The sequence below is a fragment of the Mus caroli genome, unplaced genomic scaffold (genome assembly GCF_978045245.1).
Source record: "Mus caroli unplaced genomic scaffold, Mus_caroli_1 scaffold_8, whole genome shotgun sequence".
In the NCBI taxonomy this organism is placed as follows: domain Eukaryota; kingdom Metazoa; phylum Chordata; class Mammalia; order Rodentia; family Muridae; genus Mus; species Mus caroli.
This window is the reverse complement of record NW_028227263.1, coordinates 85,063,542-85,080,720: the sequence shown is the minus strand read 5'-3', so window position 1 is coordinate 85,080,720 and position 17,179 is coordinate 85,063,542. Positions and strand designations below refer to the sequence as shown.

The 17,179-nt window shown below is 38.3% G+C and overlaps 1 long non-coding RNA gene across 40 annotated transcripts in view; it reads right to left on the bottom strand.

Annotated features, from left to right (window-relative positions):
- Window positions 1-17,179, bottom strand: part of LOC115030329 (uncharacterized) — a 301,725-nt gene that overhangs the window by 45,399 nt on the left and 239,147 nt on the right. For 37 of the 40 annotated variants that reach the window (XR_015047882.1, XR_015047883.1, XR_015047871.1 and 34 more), the window contains 2 exons: window positions 15,864-15,916; window positions 11,603-11,707 (listed from right to left, as the gene is read on the bottom strand). The exons of 1 other annotated variant lie outside the window; for it this stretch is intronic. This is a non-coding gene — a long non-coding RNA (uncharacterized LOC115030329). Of the gene's footprint in view, window positions 1-7,970; window positions 8,034-11,602; window positions 11,708-15,863; window positions 15,984-17,179 lie in introns of those variants that run through there. 2 more of the 40 variants (XR_015047873.1, XR_015047892.1) reach the window with 2 other exon arrangements.

Below are 17,179 nucleotides of genomic sequence, written 5' to 3'. Positions count from 1 at the left end.
GTATGGACATGAAATCCAAGCTTGGTGTAAAATGAGATTCTATAATGGAATTATTACTCACATTGAACTTTTCTAAGTTTATGTATAGTAAAATGTACCCTTTGTAAACCAGCTCAGGACAATAATTGTGTCCTTGAGCTCAAGTCACCAAGCATAATTCCACTCCTTGAATTATACAGTGAAGTCTTCAGATAGCCATAGTCAAAACTCATAGCTCCATGTGAGGAGAATCATTTTATACTTTTCACTAATATCTGAAGTAGGGACTGACTGGGGACTTCAACTGTACAAACTATGATAGAAAGGAACCCATCTCAGAAGGGAGATTCTAGAGTTAATGACTGATAGTCCACATCCAGGTCCTTGTCTATTATTTTCCATTAGTCATAACTTGAGTAAAGGATATCTAAAATCCTGGATGAAAATTTTTTTAAATAAATCTTAATAGGCTCTGTCAGAACCTGACCTGTATAGTCACTCCTTTTCCATGGAACAATATCTGTGCCTTGTTGTTTGAAATAGTCTTTTATGTTGAAGCAAAATTGGTCTCAGCATCTGATCTCTACTGTTATAAGGTAAATGAGAGATTGAATATTTGGTGCTGAAAACAAGAAAGGACAAATGGCTTCAGAAGGTGGTCTGAGTGGTTCAAAGTGAACTCTTCTGATTTCCTTCACTTTCTAGTCTTGGGGCCTTGAATGGGCTGGCCAGGAACATCAGTCTCTCCTATAGTTCCATCTCTCACTCTCACTCTCTACTCTTTACTCTTCACTCTTCTTAATTCTCATTGTTTTACTCAGACTGCAAGTGTCTTTCAGATTGTGCCTTTCTACCTTCACCCAGACTATGAATCAACATTTGCAAAATTTCTGGCACAAAGTAAATTATCTGGCCTCATTTGTAGGCATTCCATGCAGGTTTTCTATATCACAAGTCTCACCTTAAAATATGCTCCTTTGGACCCAAGCTTAAAGGTTTTGCAGCCCCATAGGAGGAACAACAATATGAACTAACTAGTACCCCCAGAGATCCCTGGTACTAAACCATCAACCAAAGAGTACACATGGTGGGACTTGTGGCTCCAACTGCATGTGTAGCAGAGGATGGCCTAGTCAGTCATTAATGGGAGAAGATGTCCTTGGTCCTGTGAAGGCTCTAAGCCCCAGTGTAGGGGAATGCCATGGCTGGAAGTAGGAGTAGATGGGTTGGTGAGCAAGTGGAGGGGATAGGGGATGAGGGGTTTTGGGGGAAACCAGGAAAGGGAATAACATTTGAAATGTAAATAAAGAAAATATCTAATTAAAAATATATGCTCCTTTGATGATTTTGGAAGATTTCTACATACAGTGCAAACTCTTTCCTTTGGCAGGTCTCCAAGATTTGAGAACATGCCTCCTACCTTCCAGACACATTTAGAAAATTTGATACTTTGGGGATGTTGCCATGCCTTTTCTACTCTTATTCTAAATCTGGCCTCAATATATATTAGACAATAAACCCTGCTGGCCCAAATTTATGATTTTATATTTTAATATTTAAACTTATTTTTATAAGTTATAAGTTTATATATATAAACTTATATTTAAATTTCATATGATGGTCTGAGACCCTTATAGCCACATACTTAACAGCTCATCTTAATCCTTCTTGTCCCTGTCACTCATATCCCTATAGCATTGAAACTGAGTCTGAAATTAACTAACTCCTGCTTTCCCTTCACAAAAAGGTCTCCTATGGTCCATGGGAAAGAAGCATAAATTAAAGATAAATATTTCTTCTGGAACCTGCTTAAAATGGCAGAGTTGTTTCAAAAGTCAAGGAGAAGAAAGTGCAAAATATAAATGGAGCAGACACTCCTATTTCTCTGCCCCTGCTGAGAATCCAAGAATCTAGTTAGCCTTTCAATCAGTTATTTGAGGATCCCATTTAAGAATAGCTTAAGGAGGCATTACATGTGCGTCTATACCATACTTTTTCTATATGGACAGAAGGACCAAGAAGCAGGAGTAGGTGGGTTGGGGAGCAGGATGAAGGGGGAGAGGATGGGGGATCTTAGGATAGGAAAATAGGAAAGGGAATAACATTTGAAAAGTAAATAAGAAAATATCTAAGATAACAAAAAACACCTTTGGCTTGCTGGCTTGGAAAGGAAACTGAAGACATAAATACATTGCATTCTAATGTCTGTCTTTTCTATTTTGTCTCCAAGACTGCTTCCTCTAATTGAACATAGTGTTTATATTCTTGGAACTTTATCCCCTACACCTATGGTCTGCCTTTGTTTCTGATATAATATGTCTGAATACTTTTATCTTTTCTTTATATCTTTTTGTGTAGATGGTCTCTATGTTTTATGGGTATTTATACTACCAAAAAGAAAAATACAAAAATACGTAGTAATCTTTTCAGGATTTCTGACTTTTTCTCAAGATATACATAAATTTGCTTTAGTAATATAGATTGCCAGGTTCAGTTTTACAGAGATTTAGATATCTTTTGGGTATTGAGAATATTAGAAATATCACATACTACTTTATTTCCTATATTCTTCATGAATATCTTTGCAGCAATTGCTGAAAGTAAACTTCATTGTCTTAGGATCTATAAAACCACTGGGACATGGTTTGAAAAACTATCAAATTAACACAGGGAAATTTTATATTAAAACTTGTAAGAAAAAAATGGTTAAGAGTCAAAAGTCTTAGTTCAGGTTATTTAAATTTAATACACAATACCATATATGTATACTTTGGATCCAAATTTTATTTAAGAAAATAAAAAAGTAACAACAGGACATATAAGGAAACTTATTTGAATTCGTTAGATAGTTTTACTATTTTTAGAAAAAGTGTTAAATATTTTGACTAAGAATAGAGTTTTTTATGATTTTTTTCTAAGAATGAAAGCATAACTGATGAAGACAAAGCCATGAACGTTTAAATGGCCATGCTACAAAAGAATCAAGAAACTGTGGTTCTCAGTCTCTCCAAAGACTATATTTATGGATTATGTTTATTTTTGTACTAATAGAGCTTCAATGCAAAACCTGTAGTTTTTGACCTTCATAAATTACAGCAAGGTTAAAATTATGAAATCCTAATCTAATAAGAATTACTAAATTATTGATAACTATTGCAGTATAGATAAATAAGTCATAAAAGTAAATAGTGAGTGACCTTTCAAATGAGCAAATTATTTAATGTGCTTAGAACTATGGACAGAAAACATTAAAGAAGAAGACCCATTTATATCTCCTGTTATACAGTCTTCTCTAAACATTGTTAAATTTATGCCTCAAACACAGCAAGTTTAAAGCAAAAATTAAAGAGGAGGGGGATTGCAACTCCATTGGAAGAACAGCATAGCCTAGCCTGATCACCCAGTTCTCCCAGTGACTAGACCACCAACCAAGGAGTGTACCTGGAGTGATTCATGACTCCAGATACATATGTAGCAGAGGATGGCCTTGCCTGACAGCAATGGGAAGGGAGACCCTTGATCTCAGGGAGGTTTGATGCCCTAGAATAGGAGGATGCTGGAGCAGTAGGGCAGGAGAGTTGGGGGAACAACCTCATACAGACAAAGGGGAGGGGGAGGGCAGATGTAGGATGGGGGATTGGTGGAGGAATAACCAGGAAGTGGGATATCATTTGAGATATAAATGAATGGAATGATTAAAAAAAGAAAAAGGAAAAATTGAAGTTTATTTAATACAAAATAATATTCAAAATGGTGTATGTGAACTGATTATAAAAAATTGAACGTGTGAGTATAATGGGTTAAATTTACAAATATACTGCACAGCAACCCATTCTCAAGCTCAAGCAATACCCTTTCTCTTGATGGGACACTGTGCCACTATAGAAAATTGTATGCTAATTTCATTACAAGGATACATGAGAAAAAAGACCTAACAGAACTGATGCTTCCAGCTGTTGTAGGCATAACCATCTCTAGTTCTGTTGTCAGACCCGTAAAATCATTACCTTATCTATACAGAAGATGAAACTGTCCCCATGGCTCATATGACATGGGGATGCTCAGTGGAGGATCTTAGAGTCTGCTTTCTTACACTCGATATCTGAACAAATAAGAGTTAAGTAGCAATTACTCTACCCACAATGTCTCCCAAATTAACATTTTAGCATATTTTAAAAGGTGAAAATTTGTACCTAAGTGTACAAGCTGAAACCTCATACTAGTCTAATAGGCATGTACTTTATCTTGTCTTTCAATTTTTCCTCTTAGCAAAGGCTAATTCCATACTCCATACTTTAAACACCCATGTTCTCTGATTAAGGTTGAGGCTTCCAGATACTATGTCATCAAATTTAATGTTTCGGATATATATATATATATATATATATATATATATATATATATATATATATATATTAATATCCAAGTGGTATCTTTGAATCTTTGCTATGCAGTCCTATAAAAATCACTCAATAAGTTTCTATTTGGTTTTAAATTGTTAATTGGATGCTAATTTTACAGAATTACTTCACAAATCACCCAGATCCTCATTCCTTTCAGAGAAATCTGACAGTTACCTTCTCATTCTACAGAACTCTCAAACATAATCTAACCAGCTGTATAATTTCATTTCATATTACTGAACAAAGCTTAGCTTAAATATAATGTTAAACTCTCATTGATTCCCTCAGGGTCATAATAGAGCAGACCCAATGGATGAATCTGAACTTATGCTGGCCAATGGCACAAGTCTCAACATCTTTCATAAAAGCAATGACCTTACATCTTATCATCAACTACAATGACACAAATCATTAGTCTTGCTAAATCCTCTGAAAATTCCTGTCCAAAAAAATTTTAAATGATTTTCCTGCCCTACTTCAATAAAGATAAAACTGCCTTAAATGTTTTCTTAACTATATTCTCAGTAAAATTATAATAGTATAGTTAGCAGTTCTCCTTTTCATATGTTACAGTTACTCATAGCATGCAAGAATATACACTATCACCAAATGGATGTCTTATGCTCTGTACTATTTCTTCCACTCAGTTTTACTACGAATCCAAGGCCAGATCCACTTCTGAGACACTCTAATTGCTGCATCTTCTATTTGGCTCTCTCTGTTAGCTAAAACGATATATCCCTCTTCTCCCTAATTTGAATTATACTGTTGTTCATGTTTATCTCATTATCATTTGTACATATTTCTCCCTGTAATCATCCACTTACCTTTTAAAACTGTTGCTATCAACCCATCAATTGAATAATTCTGGGTCATAAATACCTCTTCCTCTGAGATATCTAAGTGATGAAATTCAATTGCCTCATGTGCTTTCTTGATATGTGTATTCTGCTTCTCAGTTGACTGTTTCTCCTGATCCTGAATTATTATCCTTTCAAATGTTAGACAGAGGAACTTTCAGGGAATAAAATTATCACATGGCATATGATAGCTTCATAAATATGTGTAATAAATAAGATTGGAAATGTGACTCAAAAGAACTACTCAAACACAGCAATGCAAATGATATAACATACATGATTTAGCATCCTGTATTGATTGGAATGAACACAATAGAGAATATGAATGCAAAAGAGAAAAAAATTAAGCCAAGTAAAGTTATTTCCCTGGGAGTATGTAGAGCTCTCTTGCCTTATCTATCATAAAAAACAATAGATTGAATAGACAGAGAAGTGAAAACAAACAAGTGTAAACAAACAAACAAACAAAAAAAAACTGGATCTGTCCCAAAGAAGTAAAGACTTTCTTCTCCCAGTAGAACATAAATTAAAAAGTAAGAACTCTTTCTAATAGCTGAGTAGTACTCCAATGTGTAAATGTACCACATTTTCTGTATCCATTCCACTGTTGAGGGGCATCTGGGTTTTTTTCCAGCTTCTGGCTATTATAAATAAGGCTGGTATGAATATAGTGGAGCCTGTGTCCTTCTTACAGGTTGGGACATCTTCTGGATATATGCCCAGGAGAGGTATTGTGGGATACTCCGGTAGTACTATGTCCAATTTTCTGAAGAACCCCCAGACGGATTTCCAGAGTGGTTGTACAAGCTTTCAATCCCACCAACAATGGAGGAGTGTTCCTCTTTCTCCACATCCTCGCCAGCATCTGCTGTCACCTGAATTTTTGAACTTAGCCATTCTGACTGGTGTGAGTTGGAATCTCAGGGTTGTTTTGATTTACATTTCCCTGATGATTAAGGATGTTGAACATTTTTTCAGGTGCTTCTCTGCCATTCGGTATTCTTCAGGTGAGAATTCTTTGTTCAGCTCCGAGCCCCATTTTTAAATGGGGTTATTTGATTTTCTGTGGTACATTTACACAATGGAGTACTACTCAGCTATTAAAAAGAATGAATTTATGAAATTCCTAGGCAAATGGATGGACCTGGAGGGCATCATCCTGAGTGAGGTAACCCAATCACAAAGGAACTCACACAATATGTACTCACTGATAAGTGGATATTAGCCCAGAAACTTGGGATATCCAAGATATAAGATATAATTTGCTAAACACATGAAACTCAAGAACAATGAAGACCAAAGTGTAGACACTTTGCAACTTCTTAGAATTGGGAACAAAACACCCATGGAAGGAATTACAGAGACAAAGTTTGGAGCTGTGACGAAAGAATGGACCATCAGAGACTGCCATATGTGGGGATCCATCCCATAATTAGCTTCCAAACGCTGACCCCATTGCATACACTAGCAAGATTTTGCTGAAAGGACCCAGATATAGCTGTCTCTTGTGAGACTATGCCGGGGCCTAGCAAACACAGAAGTGGATGCTCACAGTCAGCTATTGGATGGATCACAGGAACCCCAATGGAGGATCTGTATAAAGTACCCAAGTAGCTAAAGGGATCTGCAACCCTATAGGTGGAACAACATTGTGAACTAACCAGTACCCCGGAGCTCTTGACTCTAGCTGCATATGTATCAAAAGATGGCCTAGTCGGCCATAACTGGAAAGAGAGGCCCATTGGACTTGCAAACTTTATATGCCCCAGTACAGGGGAACGCCAGGGCCAAAAAGTGGGAGTGGGTGGGTAGGGAAGTGGGGGAGGGGAGGATATGGGGGACTTTTGGGATAGCATTGGAAATGTAAATGAGGAAAATACCTAATAAAAATATTTTTTTAAATAAAGGTAAAAACTCTTAATAATGGAAGGCTCTATCGCAACAAAAAAAAAAAGTGTGCAAATGTTATACTAATTTACTTTCAGAAAGTCTTTTGGTAAAAGCAAGAAATTATCAGTAAATATTATACCCCAAATCTCAGAGATTATCAGCACAACATGTGAGAGTCATTCATTCCTGACATAGAATTTCTTTACAGAGTGGGTCCATCAAGGGAGTATACGGAAAAGCAGTTCTCCAGTCTCTTGTCATTTTAAGAAGATTGATGTGAACTATCAATCTCTGGATAAAGGCAACATCTAAGAGTGAGTATGAATGACAAACCTAAAAGCAGAATCAGTGGTCCCAGGTGAGGGACAAATAGCCTTTTATGAGGGATTTTGCATTGTCTTATTTTATCTTGCTTTGCTCTGTTTGGCTGTTGGCTGTTGAAGGTCTGTTCATTTCTAAGAGGGAATGGAAGGAGTGTGGATCTGGGAGTAGGAGAGGTAGGGAAGACCTGAATGGAGTCAGGGAGTAGAAACTGTTTGGGGAAGAAAACTAACCCCAAAATAGGAGAATAGTATAAAAATCACACTAAAGAATACTGTGGTGAATCCTTGAATCTACCCTGTCAATTTTGGATTGTCAAAATTGTAGGTCTCAGTTGTAGCCCTCTTATAAACTAAGCGTGGTATCCGTGCATCAGACTGTCATAAACACTATAGATTTATATTAGCTGTAAATGGCTCTGATTGACTCTGATTAAATGAAAATAAAGGATGGATTACATACTAATCAACAGAGGGAGCCCAAACCAAGAAATAGTAATTTAAAAAAAAAAATCTAACCTAGGAGATCTCCATTAGAAGTTGTGGATAAGTCAGTCACCTGTTCTCCCTCTCTGTTCCAGCTGAAGATGTGCAAAGGAGGAGAAAGATAGGAAAATATCATTTTTCCTATGGTTAGGATTAGGGTTAGGATACAATTGATAACAGTCAATACCAACTAGTGGTATCTGAGTGTTAAGCATGTATCTGGCAGCTTGGAATTCTTTTACATCTATTTACTATAAAGCATCTATTTTCTTTTCTGGGGCCTTCTGACTATGACTGTTAGCTGCCACATGCAGTAAGCTGCTGACTTCTTGCAATCTCGCTGTGTCAGTTTCCCTGAGTATTATGATTATATCCACTAGTAATCACACTGGATCTATCTTTATGTGTGTTAGAATAATCTAAAACAGGCTAGTAGAGGTAAATATAGAAATGGTGTTTTCAAAAACTGATCAAACCACATGCCTCATCTGTATGTAATCCATTAACTTGTCATACTGGTAAATAACTTAAGAGCAGTGTTAAAAAAGAGTAATTAAAAACTATGTGTATTTTAAACTGTGGAGAGAGAGAGAGAGAGAGAGAGAGAGAGAGAGAGAGAGAGAGAGAGAGAGAGAGAGAGAGAGAGAGTATGTATGTATGTGTGTCTGTGAGTGTGTGCGTATGTGTGTGTGTATGTATGTGTGTGTGTGTGTGTGTGTGTGTGTGTATGTGTATACCTACACAAAGAAGTGTATATAAAAGAACCTGGCTCTTCTATCAATTAAAAACGTATTAAATGCCAATAACTAATCATACTGAAATGGAATGTAAAAGTACCTTCCTACTTCAGCCATAGCAGGATATTTATGACTTGTTCTGATCCAACTTTTGTACATGCAGTCTTAGATGTTGGAAGTTCATGTGGTCAACCGTCTATCATGTCCAAGAAATACTTTTTACATTGTATATATCTACTACCTCTGGCTTATTTGAGACAGTCTTTTCCAATGAGCTAAATTTGCCAAGTAGTCTACGTTGGCAGCTCAACAAATCTTAGAGATCTGTCTGTCACTTCCTCTCATATACTGCAAGTACTAAACCAAACCTTTTTGCCTTGATTTTTACATATGTATTTTATAAATAAGACTCAAGTGTCCATATATACAAGACAAGCAAATTGACAATAAAAGCTGAATGTTGGAAAGCAGTAGGTTTTCCATGTGTGTGAATGTTGTTGCCTATATCTACAGTGTGGGTGCCTCAAGAATCTACAGAGGTGGCATAGCTTCAGCAATGAGATTCCAATCATACTCAGCAGCACAGTAAGTCTATCCAACATTAAAGAAATATCTGTCAAGCCTTCAGTTGTCACATTCAATGGAACCTGTGTCATAAGAACCACAGGAGTATATGTGTTAAAAAACCTACCTGAACAACAGAATTAACACCTGTGAGAACTGAACACTTCAAAATAAAAATACCATTTGATAAAATTTTAAAATGCATTGACCACTAATTAGAAAGTATTTTTAAGCTAGTTATAGAAATGTGTTCCTGCTGTTTGTCTCTACCTAAGAGACATAAGGATAAATGATCTTTTGCCTCAGAAAGGACATTGGCAATAGGCCAGAAATTAAAGTTTCATTAAGTCCAGGCTTGTGAACCAATGAGGTATATGTCACAGCTTCCAGATCCACATGTAAGCATTGGGACAAAAAGAGATGTATTTGCAAAAATCCCACAGTGATGTAGGTAAAAGAAAACATTAAAACTATAGCCTTATAGCTCCCTAACCCAGATAAATGCAACAACCCTAAAGAATACATCCTACTCATAATTTATTCTTTGAATCAAATGACTTAGTGAGTTGTCTCTTCTGTGTACTAATTTATTATCACGTTTTATTATGTTTTCCTCTTAGATTCTCCACAAGAAGACAAACTTGGAGAGAATAAAATTAACATGAAAATTACAAGAGCCACATGTTAGTATATAATGAAAATAATTTTAGAAAACCTTTTGATTCAAAATAGCAACTCAGATAAGGTAATATAATTTTAATAATGTACATAATGTAACGCATCTAAAGTCACTGGAGAAGGGAAGGAGTTGCTAATCAGGGGACATTGATCAGTAAAAGGAGATGACAAGCCAAACAGAGAAAAGACATTTTGCAGGTAAAATTCCTTCCAAGAAAGTATGGGCAGGCTTCTTCCCTTGTCTTTCATCAATAAAGAGTTGTGAGCAGAGAGAATGAGAGAAATGAGTAAAATTTGGGATCAATTATATTCCAAACTGCAGTGACAATTTCATTTTGAAAGTTAAGTCAGGATGGGAAAGGTGCGTCTGTGACTCTTAATCAGTAGAAATAAGAGAATTCCACCATTATGTATCATTGCTCTCAGTTGGCCATTGCACACCACGTAAAATACTTTATGTGACAGGCCTCTAAGCAGTCCAAGAGTCTTAGGTTGTCAGCTGCCACTGACATAGCAATTCTTCAGTATATATTCAAAAGCTGTAAGAAGCAGAGGTCTCATGTCTCTATAATACTGAAAACATTAGTAAATCATCTTTCTTCTATACAATAAAATATTCCAAGGCTCATCCAAGTAGGGTAGATATTAAGCAGATGAGCTGTCTTTAGACATAGGAACAATTTTACAGCAAATTAGACAGAAGCCGAATCTCTACAAAGCTAAAGGAATACAAGAAAATAGCCCTGATTTTACTGGGTGGCTCTGTAAACCAGGACACAATTTTCCCTCTGTGAAATGTAACTTTTTAATCATGCCCTGGTTAGAGCCTTGAACCAGGAGCTTGACTGGTAAAACTCCTATGTGCATGGATTTATATTAGCTATAGTTTCCTGTAATTGACTGAGTGTATGTGGGCAAATATATAATGGATTAAGGGCTATGCAAGGTGGTATTTTTTATGACAATGTGATACAAGCTAAAGTCATCTGAGAGGAGGAAACCTCAATTAAGAAAATGGTTATAAGAAGGCCTGTGAGGTAATTTCTCAACTTGTTGGGAGGGCACAGTCCAAGGTTGGTGATGGGTAGTGGATATCTGGGCTGGTGGTCCTGTACTCTATAAGATAGAAGGCTAATGAAGCCATGTGGAGCAAGACAATAGCAGTATCCCTCAATGGCCTCTGTACCATCTCCTGCCTCAAGGTTCCTTCTCTGCTTGAGTTCCTGCCTTGACTTACTTTGATGATGTAATGTAATGTCAAATTAGAAGACTAATAAACCTTGTACTGCACATTGTTGTTATGAGTCATGGTGTTTCATCACAGCAGTTGGAGCTCTAACTAAGATAATTGTTCAGAAGGAGAGAGAAAGTGAGACAGAGACAGGTAGAGAGAAGGAAGGAGGGATAGAGGGAGAAAGGGAGGAGGAGGAGAGAGACAGATACAGAGATAAATGTAGAGAAGATTAGAGGAAGAGAGGTAGCGTGAGAGACAGAGACAGAGAGGGAGGGAGAGAGAGAGAGAGAGAGAGAGAGAGAGAGAGAGAGAGAGAGAGAGAGAGAATGAGAGAGAGAGAGAGAGAGAGAGAGAGAGAGAGAGAGAGAGAGAGAGAGAGAGAAGCTGAAAGCTGAAGCCTGGTATAAACCAGGAGAGTTCTCCATCATAGCAGCTCCTCCACTTCTTTTACCTGTCTCCTTCCAACTTAGGTGTTTCAGGGTGCTGGCTTTAGGTGATGATAGAGAAAAGCAGCCATTAAAGTATTGAACCTTTCTGGTCATTCCAGGCTTTCATCCTGCCAAAATACAAGAATATCTCATTTGTGTCTGTGACATTCTGGTTCATACTGTATGCAGTCAAATTCAGACTTGTGCTATCTCTTTCTAATTCTAATGGGAAGGTTTTATCATGTATGTGATTGTATGATCACCCATCACCCTAGATCATTACTTTTAAAGAATGGTAGAACAAATTAGCAAGGTATGTTTTGGTGTTTCATAGAGGTAAAGGAATATTTTACAAGGTATATGTTTTAGAACAAAATAGTCAAACTCTATTCATATTTTCACTGTTTGTTTGTTGGCAGTATAAGTGTACATTTTATATATAGAGAGCATATTTTCTGCATGTCTATGTAAAGTATATGTGGACACCTGGAATGATATACCAGGGCTCTTTTTCTTTTAAAACTATTTTCATATTAATATATACATATATTTTCAAAAACCATGACCAATTCCCTAAATATAAATTATTCCCAATATTCATTAGTATTTCATCCCAACTTCATGTGCTCTCCTTTTTTCATACACTTGCCTTCTATTTAGTGTTCTATATGTGCATAGATGTGGGTACACCTATTGGAGCATGAGTAGCTTGTCAATGAAAGAATCCCTGAAGAATGCTTACTCGTACTTTTCCTGCTATCAAAAAAAAAAAAAATGACACCAGATTCTCAGATATGTGTTTGGCTTCACTATCATGCCCTTGCCTATGTTGGGATTTTGTTGGCTTGTTCTGCTTTAAAAATTAACTTATAGTCCACGGGTGTTGGGTATTTATATAGTCAATTGTACTGGAATGTCTAGCAAATACTGTCTTGGTGCAGGAGTTTACTATCACTAGATCATTTGTGATAACATTTAATGGGAAGGTTTTATCATGTATGTGATTGTATGATCACCCATCACTCTAGATCATTACTTTTAAAGAATGGTAGAACAAATTAGCAAGGTATGTTTTGGTGTTTCATAGAGGTAAAGGAATATTTTACAAGGTATATGTAATCCATCTAGGTTGGATTTCACCATATGGTCTAGCCTAGTTGGGCAACAAGTCTGGGAGGTCTATTTGTCTTTAAACTTCAAGTCAAAGGATGGTATCTACACACCACTATGTCCACATTTAATGTGTACTGGAAATAAAGAGGATAATAATTACTGTAGGGCCAGTACATGGTGAACTGAGCCATCTCACCAACTTTCCAGATTTTAAAATTAAATAAGCAGTAGAATAAATTTCAAGGGTCTCCCTGGAACATACTACATGTAACTTGTGAGTTTTCTTCTACACTATCTCAGATGTTGTCCTCTTAAGTGGTCCTTTTATGTCAATTTTTGTTTCCTTTCATCAGGACTGATACCTCAGTGTGGTCTCCCTTCCCCCACCTGCTTGAACCTGCTTGCTCAAGGGTGGAGTTTCCTGCTCATTCGTTCTGCCGCGCCCACTGCTGGACCCTGTCAGCTTTGCTGCTTGGAGACACACACGTGTTCGTCCTGCTACTGGACCCAAAGTTACTTGGCAGGAAATTGGGTTCCCTCCCCCTTCCTTTATAACTGAATGTTGGAATTAGTAAAAGTGGGCTTCCTCTTTTTTCAGCTCGAACTGCCATTCTCAGTTGAACCATTCAAGTTGCAGACTGCGGGCGGGCCGCAACAGTTTGGCGCCAGAACTGGGACCTGAAGAATGGCAAAGGGATGCTAAGAGAAACGGCTGCTGTGTGGAGCTCCACAAGAAAGGAAAGGATCTTCATATCGGGAGCATCGGAGCAACGGACAGGTACACGTGCTAGCGCTAGCTTAAAATTTCAGTTTTGTAAAGTGTTGCTGTGGATGTGGTAGGATACGAATTAAGTTTGAATCAGTGCTAACCCAACACTGGTTCCACTTGGGTCAGCAGCTTGTTAATCGGAACTAGATACGGAAACAGGTGGTGTGCCGCAGCTTTTTAGAAAGCTGTTTAGGTGGAAGAAGGAAGGGTTTAAAGTCATGGATCAGGCGGTTGTTTTTAGTTTTCAGGAGTTGTTTCAGGCCAGAGGAATAAGGCTTGAAGTACAATTAGTAAGAAATTTTTTAGATAAGATAGATAGCTGTTGCCCATGGTTCAAAGAAGAAGAAATGATAGATTGTGGAACCTGGGAGAAAGTTGGTGAGGCCTTGAAAATCGCTCAGACAGATAATTTTACCCTAGGCCTCTGGGTGCTCGTAAATGATGCTATAAAAGATGCAACTTCTCCAGGGCTAAATTGCCCTCAGGCGGAGCTTGTGGTATCTCAGGAGGAGTGCCTATCAGAGAAGGCCTCCTCAGAAAAAGATCTTCTTAACTCAAAAATTGATAAATGTGGAAACTCTGATGATGGACTGAATTTTAACAAAAAATCACTCAGATAAATTGCCCATTACCTTAATGAGAATTGGTCCTCTTATGAATCTCCTGCTTCACCTATAATCACCACTTCGGGAGGTGCTACTCATAGGGACACATGGCTAAGCGAGTTAGAGTTTGAGATTAAGCTTCAGAGGCTGACTAATGAGCTTCGGGAACTAAAAAAGATCTCAGAAGCAGAGAAGAGTAACTCTTCTGTAGTTCACCAGGTGCCGCTAGAAAGAGTTGTGAGTCAGGCTCATGGGAAAGGACAGAATTCATCTAATACGCTAGCCTTTCCTGTGGTCGAGGTAGTTGATCAGCAAGATACTAGGGCCAGACATTACCAGACCTTGGATTTCAAGTTGATAAAAGAGTTAAAGGCAGCTGTTGTGCAATATGGTCAGCCCCATTCACTCAAGCATTATTGGACACAGTTGTGGAGTCACACTTAACCCCCTCAGATTGGAAGACTCTTTCCAAGGCTACCCTGTCAGGAGGAGATTTTTTGCTTTGGGATTCTGAATGGCGAGATGCCAGTAAGAAAACTGCTGCTTCTAATGCTCAGGCTGGTAACTCAAACTGGGATAACAACATGCTTTTAGGAGAGGGTCCATATGAGGGACAGACAAATCATATTGATTTTCCCATTGCAGTGTACACGCAAATTGTGACAGCCGCACGCCGTGCTTGGGGAAGGTTGCCAGTTAAAGGAGATATTGGTGGAAGTTTAGCTAGCATTTGGCAGGGTTCTGATGAACCATATCAGGACTTTGTGGACAGGCTATTGATTTCAGCTAGTAAAATCCTTGGAAGCCCAGACACGGGTAGTCCCTTCATTATGCAACTGGCTTATGAGAATGCTAACACAATTTGCCGAGCTGCAATTCAACCGCATAAGGGACAGACAGATTTGGCAGGATATGTCTGTCTTTGCACAGACATCGGGCCTTCCTGCGAGTTCTCCCAGGGAACCTATGCGCAAGCAATGTTCTCGAGGAAACGAGGGAATAATGCATGCTTTAATTGTGGAAGTTTGGATCATTTTAGAAGTAATTGTCCTACGAACAAGGGCGCCAAGGGTAGACAAACAGGCCGTACCCCAGGAATATGTCCCCAGTGTGGGAAGGGCCACCACTGGGCAAAAGATTGTAAGCATAAACCAAGGGTTTTGAGCCGCCCGGTGCCTGGAAACGAGGAAAGGGGTCAGCCCCAGGCCCCGAGTTATTCAAAGAAGACAGCTTATGGGGCTATAAATCTGCTGCCCAGCCAACAAGATCAGTTCTTGAGATTGTCAGGTTAAACCCAGGAAATGCAAGACTGGACCTCTGTTCCACTGTCCACACAGTATTAACCCCAGAAGTGGGAGTCCAAACTCTGCCTACCGGAGTCTTTGGACCACTGCCCATAGAAACCTGTGGCTTTCTCTTAGGACGAAGCAGTTCTATTGTACAAGGCCTGCAGATTTATCCAGGTGTTATAAATAATGATTATGAGGGAGAACTTAAAATCATAGCTGCTTGCCCTCGTGGTGTTATAACTATACCTGCTAATCAGAAAATTGCTCAACTTACTTTGATCCCTTTACGCCAGTCACTGTATAGATTCCTTGAAAATGAGGAAGGACAAAATAATTTTGACTCCTCTGGTGTAAATTGGGTGAAATCTATCACTAATCAGAGACCTAACCTTAAATTGACTCTTGATGGAAAAGGCTTTGAAGGATTAATAGATACCGGGCCGATGTAACGATTATAAGAGGGCAGGACTGGCCCTCAAACTGGCCCTTGACTCTTACCTTGACTCACCTTCAAGGAATTGGGTACGCCAGTAACCCAAAACGTAGTTCCAAATTGCTAACCTGGAGAGATGAGGAAGGGAAATCAGGAAAGATTCAGCCGTATGTTATGTCAAATTTTCCTGTGACCCTGTGGGGAAGAGATCTGTTGTCACAGATGGGTGTTATTCTGTGCAGTTCTAAGGAGATGGTGACTGAACAGACATTCAGGCAGGGACTCCTGCCTGGTCATGAAGTAGTAAAGAAAGGACAGGGAATTAAGAACTTTGAGGATCTTAAACCCCACTCTAACATGAGAGGTTTAAAGTATTTTCAATAGCGACCACTATCTTGCCTGCATCCCACGCCGAAAAAATTCAGTGGCATAATGATATTCCGGTGTGGGTGGATCAGTGGTCTTTACCTAAAGAGAAAATAGAGGCCGCTTCTTTGCTAGTGCAGGAGCAGTTAGAAGCAGGACATTTGGTGGAGTCTAATTCTCCCTGGAATACACCCATTTTCATTATCAGGAAGAAATCTGGGAAATGGAGACTATTACAAGATTTAAGAAAGGTTAATGAAACCATGGTACTTATGGGAACCTTACAACCAGGGCTCCCCTCCCCAGTAGCCATTCCTAAGGGATATTATAATATTGTTATAGATTTGAAAGATTGTTTCTTTACCATCCCTTTGCATCCAAAGGATTGTGAGAGATTTGCTTTTAGTGTTCCTTCTGTAAATTTCAAGGAACCCATGAAAAGATATCAATGGACAGTTCTCCCACAGGGGATGGCTAATAGTCCCACATTATGTCAAAACTTTGTGGCGAAAGCAATTCAGCCTGTTAGACAACAATGGCCAAATATTTACATCGTTCATTTTATAGATGATGTCTTGATGGTGGGAAAGAACTCCCAAGAATTGCTTTTGTGTTATAAAGGTTTACAAAAAGGCCTAGCTGATAAGGGATTGCAAATTGCTTCTGAAAAGGTACAAACTCAGGATCCTTATAATTATTTGGGTTTTATACTCACTGATCAAGCTGTTTTTCTCCAGAAGATCGTTATTCGTAGAGATAACTTAAGGACTTTAAATGATTTTCAAAAATTGTTAGGTGATATTAACTGGCTTCGCCCCTATTTAAAGCTTACTACAGGGGAGTTGAAACCTTTATTTGATATTCTTAAAGGGAGTTCTGATCCCCCTTCCCCTACATCCCTAACCTCAGAAGGATTGCTGGCCTCACAGCTAGTGGAAAAGTCTATTGAAGAGCAATTCGTTACCTATATAGATTACTCCTTGCCGCTGCACCTGTTAATTTTTAATACGACTCATGTGCCTACA